The sequence below is a fragment of the Bos grunniens genome, chromosome 10 (genome assembly GCF_055505025.1).
Source record: "Bos grunniens cultivar Pamir isolate PY7600 chromosome 10, Bosgru_T2T1.0, whole genome shotgun sequence".
Lineage (NCBI taxonomy): Eukaryota > Metazoa > Chordata > Mammalia > Artiodactyla > Bovidae > Bos > Bos grunniens.
The window spans coordinates 57,915,942-57,929,528 of NC_141174.1; the positions used below are offsets into that span (position 1 = coordinate 57,915,942).

A 13,587-nucleotide genomic window follows, 5' to 3' on the forward strand; every position below is an offset into this window, starting at 1 on the left:
AACAATGACTGATTTGCGTTGTACAGCAGAAACCACAACATTGTAAAGCAATTATCCTCCAATTAAAAATAAAATAAAATCCTTCATCTGACCTGGGGGGAAAAAAGCTAATTCTTCTAGGAAATATACTAAGTGGTAGAAACCATGGAAAAAACAAAAACAAAAAACAGAAATTCTTCATTTTATTGTTCAGTTCATCAATACTTTCTTTAATAGGTCATGCTTTCGGTTGGAGAAGGCAATGGCACCGCACTCCAGTATTCTTGCCTCGAGAATCCCATGGACGGAGGAGCCTGGTAGGCTGCAGTCCATGGGGTCGCTAAGAGTTGGACACGACTGAGCGACTTCACTTTCACTTTTTACTTTCCTGCATTGGAGAAGGAAATGGCAACCCACTCCAGTGTTCTTGCCTGGGGAATCCCAGGGACAGGGGAGCCTGGTGGGCTGCCGTCTATGGGGTCGCACAGAGTCGGACACAACTGAAGTGACTTAGCAGCAGCTTTTGGTGTCTTATCTTAAATCTTTGTCTAAACCAAGATGACAAAGATATTTTCTACTTTTTTCTTCTAGAAGGTTTATAGTTCAGGTTTTATATTTTAGATCTTTCATCTATTTTGAGTTAACTTTTGTATATGGTACAAGGTGTAGATCAAAGTATTTGTTTTTACTTATGAATGTCCAGTGCTCTAGCACCATTTGTTGAAGACTTCTTTTTTCCCACTGAACTATATTTTCACGTTTGTCAAAAATCAGCTAACCATTTATCATACATGTGTGGTTGTATATCTTAATGCCACATTGCGTTGTCTTAAATGCTATAACTTTATAATAAATCTTGAAGTCAAGTGGTATAAATCCTCCAACTTTGTTCTTTTTCAGAGTTGTTTTGGCTCTTTTATGCCCTCTGATTTTCTACATTTTAGAATCTGTCCACTTCTTAAAAAAAAAAAAAAAGCCTGCTGTAGTTTTAATTGGGAATCCATTGAATCTATTGATAAATTAGAGGAGAACTGGCATCTTAACAATATTGTCTTCTGATCCATGATCACAGTATATCTCTCATTTATTTTAGGTCTTCTGTAATTTCTCTTGGTAGTCTTATTTTCAGTGTATAGATTTTGTACTTTTTTGTCAGCTTTATTCTTAAGTATTTCACATTTTGATGCTATTGTAAATTTTTGAAATTCAATTTTGAGTGTTCATTGATATATGATAGAAATAAAATTTATTTTTGTAAATTGAACTTATATTCTGCAACCTTGCTGAACTCATATCAGTTCTTAGTAGCTTTTTGTAGTTCAGTAGTATCTAGCTAAACAAACATGTCTTCTTCAAATTAAGAGAGTTTTACTTATTCCTTTCCATCTTAAATACTTTTTATTGTTCTTTATTGCACTGACTCTAACCTCTATAATAGCTCAAGAGAAGTGATAAGAGTCGATATCCTTACGTGGTTCCTGACTTTAGGGGGAAGACATTCTGTTTTCATCACTAAGAATGATGTTTCATCTGTAGGTTTTTCATGCATGCATGCTTGCTCAGTTGTGTCCAACTCTGTGCAACTCCATGAACTGTAGTCCTCCAGGCTCCTCTACCCGTGGAGTTTTCCAGGCAAGAATACTGGAGTGGGTTGCCATTTCCTGCTCCAGGGGATCTTCCTGACCCAGGGATCAAACCCATGTCTCCCTGTGTCTTCTGCATTGGCAGGTGGATTCTTTACCACTGAGCCACCTGGGAAGCCCAGGTTTTTCATAGATGCCCTTTATCAGACTGAGAAAGTTCCCTTCAATTCCAGGTTTGCTGAGCATTTTATCAGGGATAGATGTTAGATTTTGCTAAGTACTCTGCATTTACTGAGATGATTACATACTTTAAAAAATTTTTAGTTTGTTACTGTGTACTCTGCTAGTGGTGAAATATACTGATTGAATTTCAGATGTTCAAACAACATGTTCCTGGGATAAAATTGAGTCATGATGTGGAAAACTTTTTATATAGTCTTGGATTTGATTTGCTAATTTTTAAAGAATTTTTACATCTATAATCATTAGAACATTAATCTAAAGCTTTCACATAATATCTTTGGTTTGGGTACCAGAGTAATTCTGGCCTCATAGAATGTGCCAGGAAGTATTATTCCCACCTCTTGAATTTCCTGGAAAAGTGTGGGCAAATTTGCTATTATTTCTTCCTTTAATGTTCAGTAGAATTTACCAGAAAAGCCATCTGGGAAGTAGAATTTTTCAGGAGGTGGAGGATTGGGAAAAATAGAAGTGGGAATGCTTTTAACTAAAAATTCTATTTCTTTAACAGATGAAGGACTATTCAGTTTATATCTTTCTCCTTGAGTGAGCTTTGGTAGCTTGTGTCAAATCTGTGATCACCCTTATATTTATTTCTCTGTATGTAAGTCTGCTTTTAAATTTTCAATAAAATTTAAGTAAATTTAGTGAATAAGATTTTTTAAGCTTGGCTGCTTTAAATTTTTTTTATCACTTGTTTTTATGAGATTGATTCTGAGGTACCTTGATGTAATTTTCTTCATGCATCTTGTCCTTGGGATTTGTTGTGATTGCTGTGAATTTATGGTTTTCATCATCTTTGGAAATTTTTCAGCTATTATTCAAATATTTTTCTTCCCCTCTTTGCAGACCCAAATTACATGCTTGTTACTCTACTTGAAGTTGGCACTTTTTTTCAGATGTTTTTTCACGGTTTTTAATTTTGTATCACTTCTGTTGCTGTGTTTTCTTTCTTTCTTTTTAAAATCTTTTGACTGCACCCCAGGGCTTGTGGGATCTTAGTTCCCCTACCAGGGATTGAACCCATGGCCCCTGCACTGGCTGCTCAGACACTGGACTGTCAGGGAACTCCCTGTTGTTGTATTTTTAACTTCACCAACCTGTCTTCTGAATTGTCTCATCAGCAATTAATCTCCAACAGTGTCTGTTTCATCCTAGACACTATTGTTTCATCTCTGGAAGTTTTATATAGATATTCTTTAAATATTTTTGTGCTTTATTCTGAGTTGTGGTTAGATTTCTTAGAAATAATTTATCCTATTAAACTTGCTTAGTAGGACCAAAGCAGCATTAAGATAGGGCTGATTTCTTCAACTGCTAAAGCTGAACCCTCATGTGGATCCTGTCTAATTCTCTGTGAATTATGAGGTTTTCCTCCCTGACAGTAGGAACAGGCACTCTTCCTTCTTCTATGTGAGCTATGGGCATTTTTCCCTTCTAATTCTTTTGGATGATTCTCTTCCTAGACTTGAACAGTTTCCTCACAGACATGCGCTAACTGGTACTCAACTAACAACCTACAGGAGCCTTCTGCAGATCTCCAGAACTGTGACAGCACTTTCCTTTGTTGTACTCTGCCCTGCAGACTTGAGCTGTTTTGACCTCTCCAAACTTGCAGCTCTGTCTTCTCTGGATGACTGCTGGGTTGTGATTCGGTTCCTCCTCCGTAAATAGCTCCTTCTTCTCTCAGGTAGAGCTGGGGCATTTGGAGAACTTACCCCATTTGTTTCTCATCTCTCAGGAATCATTTTCATTTCCTGATGTCCAGTATCTTGAAAAGCACTTCATATATTTTTATTGGTTTTATTCCTTGTGTTAGGCAAGAGGATAAATCTGATCTCTTGTTATTCACTGGAAGTGAAGGTCTCACCATTTAGTTTTTAATGGGATCCCTCTAGCCTGTCTTGAGAATGGACTGAAGGTTGTCAAGAGTGGAAGCAAGGAGACCATTTGGAAGAGGAGTATATGATAGTCGAAGAGAGATGATTAAATACAATGTAATTTTCACTATATGTTACAGTCAGAGAGGATGTGAGTCATTGATCTAAATCACATCTCTTTGTTTTAAATTTTCAAAAATTTAACTTGGATCGTTGAGTAGTTCTCCTCAGAGCTAGGTCTTCAATACCTCTCATCCTCCTGTTCCCACATCGTGCCTTCAGTTATTGTAGGTGTCCCTGGAAGAGGTTGGTGTGGACGGGGCAGATTTCTTAAAGGAGAAAAGGAAGAATCAATACTGAAGTGTAGAAAATATCTTCTTAAAAGAACTTCCAAAAGATATGTTCTAAAACAGAGTATCCATGTGTATTTTATAGTAGTCTTCAAATTTTATTTCCGTATATATTTTGCCATCTTCATGTCAAGTGATGGAAGATGGCCCTACAGCCTTTTCCAGACCTGGTCTGCTATGCCCAGCCCTTCAGGGAAAAGTCCAAGTACTGCTGAAGGGTAGACACTGATGTCCCTTAACTGCCTCTGTTTACCCTGAAAATTAAGAACTGACATTCAAGCTTCAGTTCTGGTGCATTATGTCTTTTTTTTTCTTTTCTTCCTGGGAAGGAACTGCCCTTTATTTTGAAATTGCCTTTTCATTTTTGGTATGTAAATGTCCTTTAATGAAATTATGATGATAAATGTAAGTGTTTGGTTTTTTTTTTAACATAAGTTGTCAATCATGTATTTGTCTCCTTTTTTTTTTTTTTCGTAATTATTTGTATTCTATGAAATCCACCATAGTGAGATCCTAATTTAAATGGTCTTAAAGTCAAGCCAAGTGCAAGGAAAGTGTTGGTGAGAATCAGGTAAACCTGGAATATGAGAAATCAAAGTACTGGAGTTCTCCAGTGACTCACAGTAACAGATAGTAGGGACCTTTAGGACCAAGGGCTTAGAATTATAATTGGAGGGCTTTTGTCATTTAATATCCTAGAGATGAGGCAGTTCAGAGTAATGATGAAATCCATAGAGTAGCAGTGTTTGTGGGGATAAAAATAATTGTGAAAAGTTTCATGTTATACCTTGATCTTATTTTTTCTTTGGTGAGGCTGTAGACTGTTGGGGCTAACCCAAGTATATTTAGTACATTGTGTAAACCAAGAAAAGATCTCTTTACTTACTGCTGACTTTGGATGAAATCTAGACTCAGGATGAAGTATTTTCTCTCTCCTGTCGTCTTATCCTTGCTACTACCTGCTTGTTCTTCCTTAAAAAGGTGTTTTTATTGGAGGTATGCTGCATGTGGTTTGGAAAACAAGTAAAAACCATCACTTCACTATACTTGTGGGTCCTAAATGATTTTGGTAGAATTTTTTTTTAAACACAACTTTGAAATAATTGCTTTGGTAGGAATTATGTAGTAGGAATTATAATCGTCTCTAGTTCTCTGCATAATGGAACACAAAGATCCTGTGTTTTTCCAACATGTAGCAATAACCACTTGTAACTTTGGGTTTATTTCTCTTATATACATTTTGCTTCCCACCACTGAGCACCTACTACTTTTTCAACTTTTTTATTTCATTTAAAATTTCTGTAAACATTTTTACTTGTTGCTAAATACTTCAGAGTCAAGGTGTATCATAAATTACCCAACAATTTCCTTAACTTCCTAATGTTAAAATTTTAGAGCTTTTTCAGCTTTTTATTTATAAACAAAATTTCAGATTTTTTTTCATTAAAATAATTTTTAAAATCTTTTGGTTATGCTGTACAGCATGTAAGATCTTAGTTCCCCAACCAGGGATTGAACCCATGTCACCTGCATTGACAGTACAGAGTCCTAACCACTGGACCACCAGAAAAGTCCTTCAGATTCTTTTAACAGACAGTGAAAGCTGAGCGCCGAAGAATTGATGGTTTTGAACTGTGGTGTTGGAGAAGACTCTTGAGAGTCCCTTGGACTGCAAGAAGATCCAACCAGTCCATTCTGAAGGAGATCAGCCCTGGGATTTCTTTGGAAGGAATGATGCTAAAGCTGAAACTCCAGTACTTTGGCCACCTCATGCGAAGATTTGACTCATTGGAAAAGACTCTGATGCTGGGAGGGATTGGGGGCAGGAGGAGAAGGGGACGACAGAGGAGGAGATGGCTGGATGGCATCACTGACTCGATGGACGTGAGTCTGAGTGAACTCCGGGAGTTGGTGATGGACAGGGAGGCCTGGCGTGCTGAGATTCATGGGGTCGCAAACAGTCGGACACGACTGAGCGACTGAACTGAGCTGAACTGAATTTGCTTTTATTTTGTGGATAGATTATTAGATTTTAGTCCTATTACCATGGACACTTTGGTGCATACATCTTCATTTGTGTCTGTTGGGTCAGTTCTTAGAAGTAGAATAATAGAGTTGAATAATTTTTCAAAAGTTTGATACCTGTTTCTATATATTTTTTGTAAGTTCTGTTTTGATTTTTTTTGTTTGTTTTTGTTTGTTTGATCTTTGGAACTTTGTGGGTCTCAATTGACTTGTTTTAATTACTTGTATGAGCCCTTTGCTATAACCACTAATCTGCTATCAATAATAACAGCAGCATTTATTAATTGCCAGGATGCTTTGAATACAATACAGAAATCTTTGTCCTTCACTCCTAGCCACTAATAACACTGCTAATCTTTGGTATTGTACCAGTGTGCTTAATCTGACTAGATTAAGCCTCATGACATCATCACGTTGGCTAGTACTCAGTTGTTTATACACATTGTGTTTTAACAGTTGTAAAATTAGCTAGATCTATTGAGATTTTTTCATAATGACTAAGATTTAGTATATATTTAAAGTATTCACCACTTCTAAGAATTTTCGATTTATATCCTATCTGCTTTGAAAAGGCCATTGAATGTAGCTTACAGTAAATGAGACATACAGTAGGATTTTTAAACTTTAAAGATCCAAAACCTTAAAGAGGAAACAAAATAATTATACCCCCAAATCTAAGCTCATTTGGTATTAAATTTAATTCTCCTTCCTGACATTTTTGGTCAGAATGAAATTCTGGCTCTTGAGGATAGGCCACATTTTTTCACTTAAAATTGTGGTATTTGGTATGTTAGATATTATTCTGAATGCTAAAGTAACTACGACTCAACAGACTTGAAATATGTTTTTTTTTTTTTTTAACACTAGCTGGTGGTCAGAGATTTTTTTTATACATGTAATGATATTAAGGAGCATTGAGAAACTGCACAAATTCACTCTTTCCCTCTGTGAACCCATTCAAAATTGTGAAACTGTGAAAGTGTGATAAATATATTATTTGTAGGTTGAAGTATGATACGAAGTGTGAAATTGAAATATTTCTTCCAAATTTTTGTTCAGCAGAGTGTTTATTCCAAGAGCAAAAATAATTGTATCTGAGGCTGAAATTTGTGATTGGGCTTGGCAGAAAACAAAGTTTTGAAGAGCGATGGAGTCTATTTCACAAGGCTTAATAATTTGGAATGAATCCTATAGTCAGCAGAGTGCTACTAAAGACTTTTTGAGCAAGGGGGTGATATCATGAAAATGATGTTTTAGGAAGTTGAATTCTGATGGTTGTATAAAGAAGATTGTCCCAAAGGAAGAGACACCGAAAAATAACTTAATAAGCTCATTGTGGATTCTTTAACGTCTGAGCCACCAGGGAAGCCCTTGCTATGATATACACACAAATGATTCTTGGGTTTAAAATTGAAAGTCTTATTCCAAGGTATAAGTAAGGAACCCCAGCTTAATCTGGTTTCTCTTACATTTCCTTTTTTGCCACCCTGGTCTTTAGTTGTGGCATGCGAACTCTTAGTTGCAGCATGTGGGATCTAGTTCCCTGACTAGGGATCACACCTGGCCCCCTGCATTGGGAATGCAGGGTCTTAACCACTGGACCACCAGTAAAGTCCCTTAGATTTCCATTGTTGACCTTCCCCCAGAGCCCACCATACTGAACTTCCTTCAGTTCTTGCTGTATCTTTTCTCGAAGTTGTAACGCATATATTTCTCTGTCACACTTTTATTTTCCCTTTCTTTACCGTTTCTTTCCAACCCTCCCCATCACCTCCTATCTTGATGTAGAGAGAAAAAGAGAGTCTCTAGAGTACGTTAGTTCTAATCCTGGTTCTGCACCTTCTTAGCAGTGTGACCTTGGCAGATTACTCAAACCCTCAATTTCTTCACCTCTACAAGGTAGGTAATAATAATAGTACCTAATTCATAAGGTTGTTGAGAATCAATTGGTTAATATATGGAATATTATAGTACTTGGCACTTAAAAAGCACCATATAATTATTACTGTTATTGTTGTCTGGCTTATCATATTCGTTCTTCTGATCTCTGCTTAAATTTTACTTCTGAGAAGTCTTTCCTGACCTCCAAGCTGGGTTAAATGCGCCTTTGGGTTCCATTAGATTCCTGTACTTCCCTCGTCGTGTTGTACTGTCACTAGCTGTTTGACTGTCACACATTCTTTTTCTGCTCCCATCACGTTGTCAGATCCTCATTGACTGACACATAGTAATTGCTCAATAAAAATTTGTTGTCTAGTGCACACAATTCAAATAGAAAATTAAAACTGATGCAATGTCAGAAAATTTTGTTATTCAAACTAAACTATTGAGGTTTATTAAAAAGAATTTTAGTTTACAGATTCCTTTGTATAGCTTTGAAAGTCTAAAATGTTGCTTTGTTTTTTTCTTTCTTTCCTTTTCCTATTACCATTTTCTTTTAGTCAGCAAGTCTTTCATCTGGACCCTGGAAGTTAAGGTTATCTGTGTGAATTCATGCATTTACAGTTGCATTCACACCTTTAGCTATGAAGCAATGCCCAGAGAGGATAATTCCCAGGCTGGGCCCTAACCTGTGAACAATGTGGAGCCTCAAACATGTAAATTTTTCATTTTAGATGGTGAAGGTGCTTGTTATTCTACCTTAATTGCAGTGTTTGGAAAGAAAAGATGCCTTGGCTTAAAGATGGAATAAAACATGACAGTGGGGAGATTGGATTCCTGGAGATAAGAAGTGGGGAGTCAGAAGCAGACCTGACTTTCTTGGTTAGTCAGCCAGGGGTAGGATGGAGGAAAACCACAAAGATTAAAGTGGCCGAGTGGCAACAAACACTGAGGCCCTGGGGTCTGATACAAAAGGGAGACTGACCGCTGGTAGTCAAGTGAGAACCTTTCAGAAAGGCACCTGCGGCTGAGCAACTAGAACAGCTTTTGTGCGAAGTAGTCCCAATTCTGACATTTATTTATCATCTGCTGTGTTCCAGGTGCAGTGGTCATTGTTTGGGGCAATTAAAAAATGACATGGTCTCCTAGAGAATTTCAGAATTTGATAGGAAAGATATACATATAATGAATTAATTATATTAATAATGGCTAACATTCTCCATTACTTCCAAGGATATAAACTCTGAAAACACAGACCATATCTGTTTTATGTGTTTGGTACATAGTAGCTGCTCAATAAACATTAATTGAATAAATTAGTTTACTACTTCCCAGTTTACAGATGTCTTCATTTAGTATTCCACCCTTCTCTCCTATTCACCCACTTTGTAGTATAAGCAAGATGGATAATAGTATCCATAAGAATAATAGTGTAACATAAGAAGGAATAAATTGAGTTAAATAGGAGTTCAGATATGAGACTGTAAAGGAGAAAAAAATAATTCTGGCTTGCCAGGATCACAGAAAGCTCCTCTAAGGACATAGTCATTTTACCAGGCTTTTTAAGGAGAACAAGGTTTTGATAAAATAGGAGCTTATGTAGCCATGTCTTACACCAGATGGGTTGCTATTTATCTGTCCTGGGCCTAGAGTAAGTAACCTTTTACTCTAGGTCCTTTCAATATGTTTTACTCTTCCTACTGTAGCCCTAGTTTTTGTTTTATTTTCATCAACAAAGGATCCTTTGGCTTTCTACAACCCTTCAGGTGCCATTTCTTCTAGACAGAGTTTATATATTCCTTGTTCCAATAACTCTCATACCTAGTGAATCCCTTATTTCCTCTTCCTGGAAATGAAATACTCTTTTATGCTCATTTAGATTCTGGCAGAGGAAACTCAGGGACCTCCCTACAAAATTATTCCTTCATTTTCTGTGCATTCATATGCACGGGCACATGATTAGGAAAAGGAAGAAAAGAGAGCTAAAAAAGATTTTATTCTTGATTCTTGGCAAAAGGAATAAATAAATGATAGATAAGTAGGGAGATACTGGCAAGACTTAACTGACTGGATCAGGGGAGCAAGGAATAGAAACAGGTCAATGATGACTGAAATTCACAGAATGTGAATTTTAAGTGCTAAATTTCCTCCTTACATTCCTTATGAATATTGAAAGACTTTATATGAACCTGTGAACGTTAATGAGAAAACAGCATCTTTAGATTTCAGTCAATCTCTATGTCCCTAATTTCTCTGCTTAAAAATCCTCTGACTCACTAAGTTAGGATAAAATCCAAATTCTTTTACCAAGGCCCAAGAATCCTGCATATCTGACTATGACTACCTGTTTATGTGATCTTAATCACTGTTGCCCATTCATATACCAGTCATCCGAGATTTCTATCTAGTTTTGCCTCAGAGTTTGTGTTCTTGCTGGTCTCAGCCTGGTTGCTTCTCTTTAACATCTGAGTTACCATTCAGCCATCAGTTCTTCCAGAACCGCTTCCTTCTCCAGTTAGTTATACTTAATCTAACTCATTATCTTCTTTTATTTTGTAATAACACTTACCACTTTATTGTCTTGTTTGTCAGCCATTCTATTCTAGAGAGATCTTTATGGGAGTTCCTTCTTAGCTATTCTTCACTGATTGCGAGAGTCCCATTGTTCATCCTTGGTATTCTGTAAGCCTTAATATGTGTGCATGCCTGTGTGTGTGCGTGTGTGTGTGTGCGTGTGTGTGCGTGTGTGTGTGTGTGTGCGCGCGCGCACAGCGCGCGCTCCGTCGCTGATCCAGGGATCAAACTTGGGTCTCCTGCATTGCAGGCAAATTCTTTACCCCTGAGCCACTGGGGAAGCCCAAGTCTTAACATAGCAAACCAAAATATATCTTAACTTCAAAAGAGTAATAATGCTGCTTGTTGAGATTTGATTGCTTAAGGCTTGAGCTTTCTGTATTCTAATTTCCCTTTTGCAGCGGAAAACAGATTTTCTCACAGCAGTTTTCTTGTCTTTCAGAGCTGATCTCTAAAGGGTAACTTGTATCTACCAAAGTCTTTTGGCTCAAAAACAATCATAGGCAACAGATGAACTGTTAACATTACGTTTCCTGTCCTCTGAGGGCTAGGAACTAAACATGGGTTGTGTTGTGAGGATGAAAGTCTTTCAATTATTATTTTTCAGAGCTGTTCAATGCATGCCATTTTGTTAAGCTACCTTAAGAACTGGAGTTTGTGCTTAAATTTAATTGAGATAAGGGCGTATCTATTACTACCTGTGAAAATTTGGATATTATGTTTAATAGCGTATTATCTGATATCTGAATTATCCTTTTGAATTTCATAGATCTCCAAACTTCTTACAAATTCCTGAGAATAAATCCCAGGTCCTGGTATAAAACCTATTAATTTCATTTCAATCTTTTCATTCTCCAAAGTCCACTTTTCATTCTTTTAAGTAGAAGCCTATTTATCAGTTTGGCATACTACCAAGGATATTGATGAATGTTGGTTGCCAAATAAATGTAAAAAGTCTGTTCACTAAAAGTCACTGTAATTAGTAATAATGGCTGTCATTTATTTTGAGTGTCTTCAGAGTAGACAGTGCTAGGCAATAATTTATCTTGATAATCTCACAACAACCTTGACAAGTAGATGGTAACTATTCTCGTTTTACATTTGAAGGAACTTTGGCTTAGAAACATTTATTTCTCCAAGATCACATAACTATCAAGGAGCGGAAGTTGATTTATAGCCTAAATCTGTGCATCACTTTAAAACTGGCCATCTTACCACAATCTTGCCTGGCAGTAGTATGGTTTAATTTGATGGAGGCACTAATATGACACCTACACTGGTCTCATATGTTACTGATGATCCCTCTGTATCACAGCCACACACATTCTTAAGAGTTCCTGGTTGAGATAACTATTGAATTCTATTATTTCTCAAATTTAACTAGTAATGCTAGACAAAGAGGAAATAGATTTCACATTTGCAATAATCTCATGATTGTTATAATTAAACAATAACCTGAGTTTAGAAGCCAGCAAAAATTTAATCGTAGTATTAGCGGCAGCTTTGTGTGTGCTTGCATATGTGTGCATGAGCACACGCGTGCATGCCTCTAAGAAGAGAGAGTTACTATGCCAAGTAAGCGGTCTGAAGTCTAATGGAGGAGGAGGTGACCTGTACTTATAAAAAGAATTAAGAAGATAACTAACTATATACCAAACAATATGTGAGCCAGATGAACGATAGTCAAAATAATTGCCACAGTGGCCCAGAGAAGGGAAGCTTCTTGTTCGGAAATCCAGTGGAGTGCAAGATAATCACATGAGAGCTGCTGTAAGCATACTGAGTGCTCTTGCTTCTCTGGTCTTATTTAAGGTGGGGGGTGATTTTTAACATTCAGAGGTCGAGAGCAAACAGTGAAGGTTTATTTTTACTTTTTACAGAACTTGAAATAAAACGTGTTTCATTTTGTTTTCAGCCATGATATCCATCCGTAATTAGAACTGATTCTCCAAGGTATTTTGTCATACCAGAGGTATGTTTTGTTGTAGAGCAAGTGAAGAGTACCCATTTCAGGGTGGCTTCAACCTGTATGATCTAAGTTTAATTAAACTGGTTGTATGTAAGAGCGTGTCAAACTCAAACACTTCCCTTCAGCCCACCTTCATGTCTGCTTTGCCTACTAAGAATGCCCAGTAAGTTACATAAGCATTTTAGTAAATGAATTTAATGTCTTTAATGTAATTTTATTAATTTTTTTTTTTTTTAGTTCTACCAGTTTATTGCTACCAACCCGTCACCCTCCACCCTCATGCACGCATGCTCAGTCATGTAACCCCATGGACTGCAGCCCGCCAGTCTCTTCTGTCCATGGGATTTTCCAGGCAAGAATACTGGAGTGGGTTGCCATTTCCTTCTCCAATGTCTTTAATTTTAGAAGCACTGAATGCAAGAAGGAAAATTAGGAAATTTCAGTTTGGCAAAAAGGCATTTGAAATCATTGCTGTGGTGATTCTGATCATCTCTTAAGAGAACCAAGATAGGACGGATACTATACAGAATAAGCATCGTTTTTTTTTTTTTTTTTTGGCTGTGGCATGTGGTGATCTTTGCTTCCCAACCAGGGATTGAACCTGTGCATCCTGCCACTGAAGCGTGGTGTCTTAACCACTTGACTGCCAGTGAAGTCCCCAATAAGAATCCTTAATATTGAGCCAAGTTTCTTTTTTGTGTCCCTTAAAATTCACCATAAGTTTTCGTTAAAGTAAGGGCAGTATCCACTTAATACGGACCTATTTATTCATTTAGGTACCTTTCTGTTATATTTTAAATGAGTCTTCTGAGGTACCTATGGAGAAAGAAGTAAGCATGACCATCAGTGACTGCCATTTAAATTGTCTGCAAAATGGATTTTGTTTTATAAGAACTTCAAACAAGACTCCATAGGTGGATACTTGAGAATATGTGTGTATGCAATAGATATCAGAATAGGTGGCCATGATATGATTTGAAGAGACTCTTGAGAGTCAGAAATTCTAGCCATTTCTAAAAAGGCCAGTTAGCTAAACATATTTAATTAGGATTAATTTATTTAGTTGGCTTACAGTTTAAAATTAAATGTGAGTTAAAGAACAGGTA

At 36.9% G+C, this 13,587-nt stretch overlaps 1 protein-coding gene across 5 annotated transcripts in view; it reads left to right on the forward strand.

Annotated features, from left to right (window-relative positions):
• The window catches only part of ZNF609 (zinc finger protein 609), a 201,072-nt gene that overhangs the window by 80,417 nt on the left and 107,068 nt on the right, over nucleotides 1–13,587 (forward strand). The gene's annotated exons all lie outside the window — the stretch shown is intronic.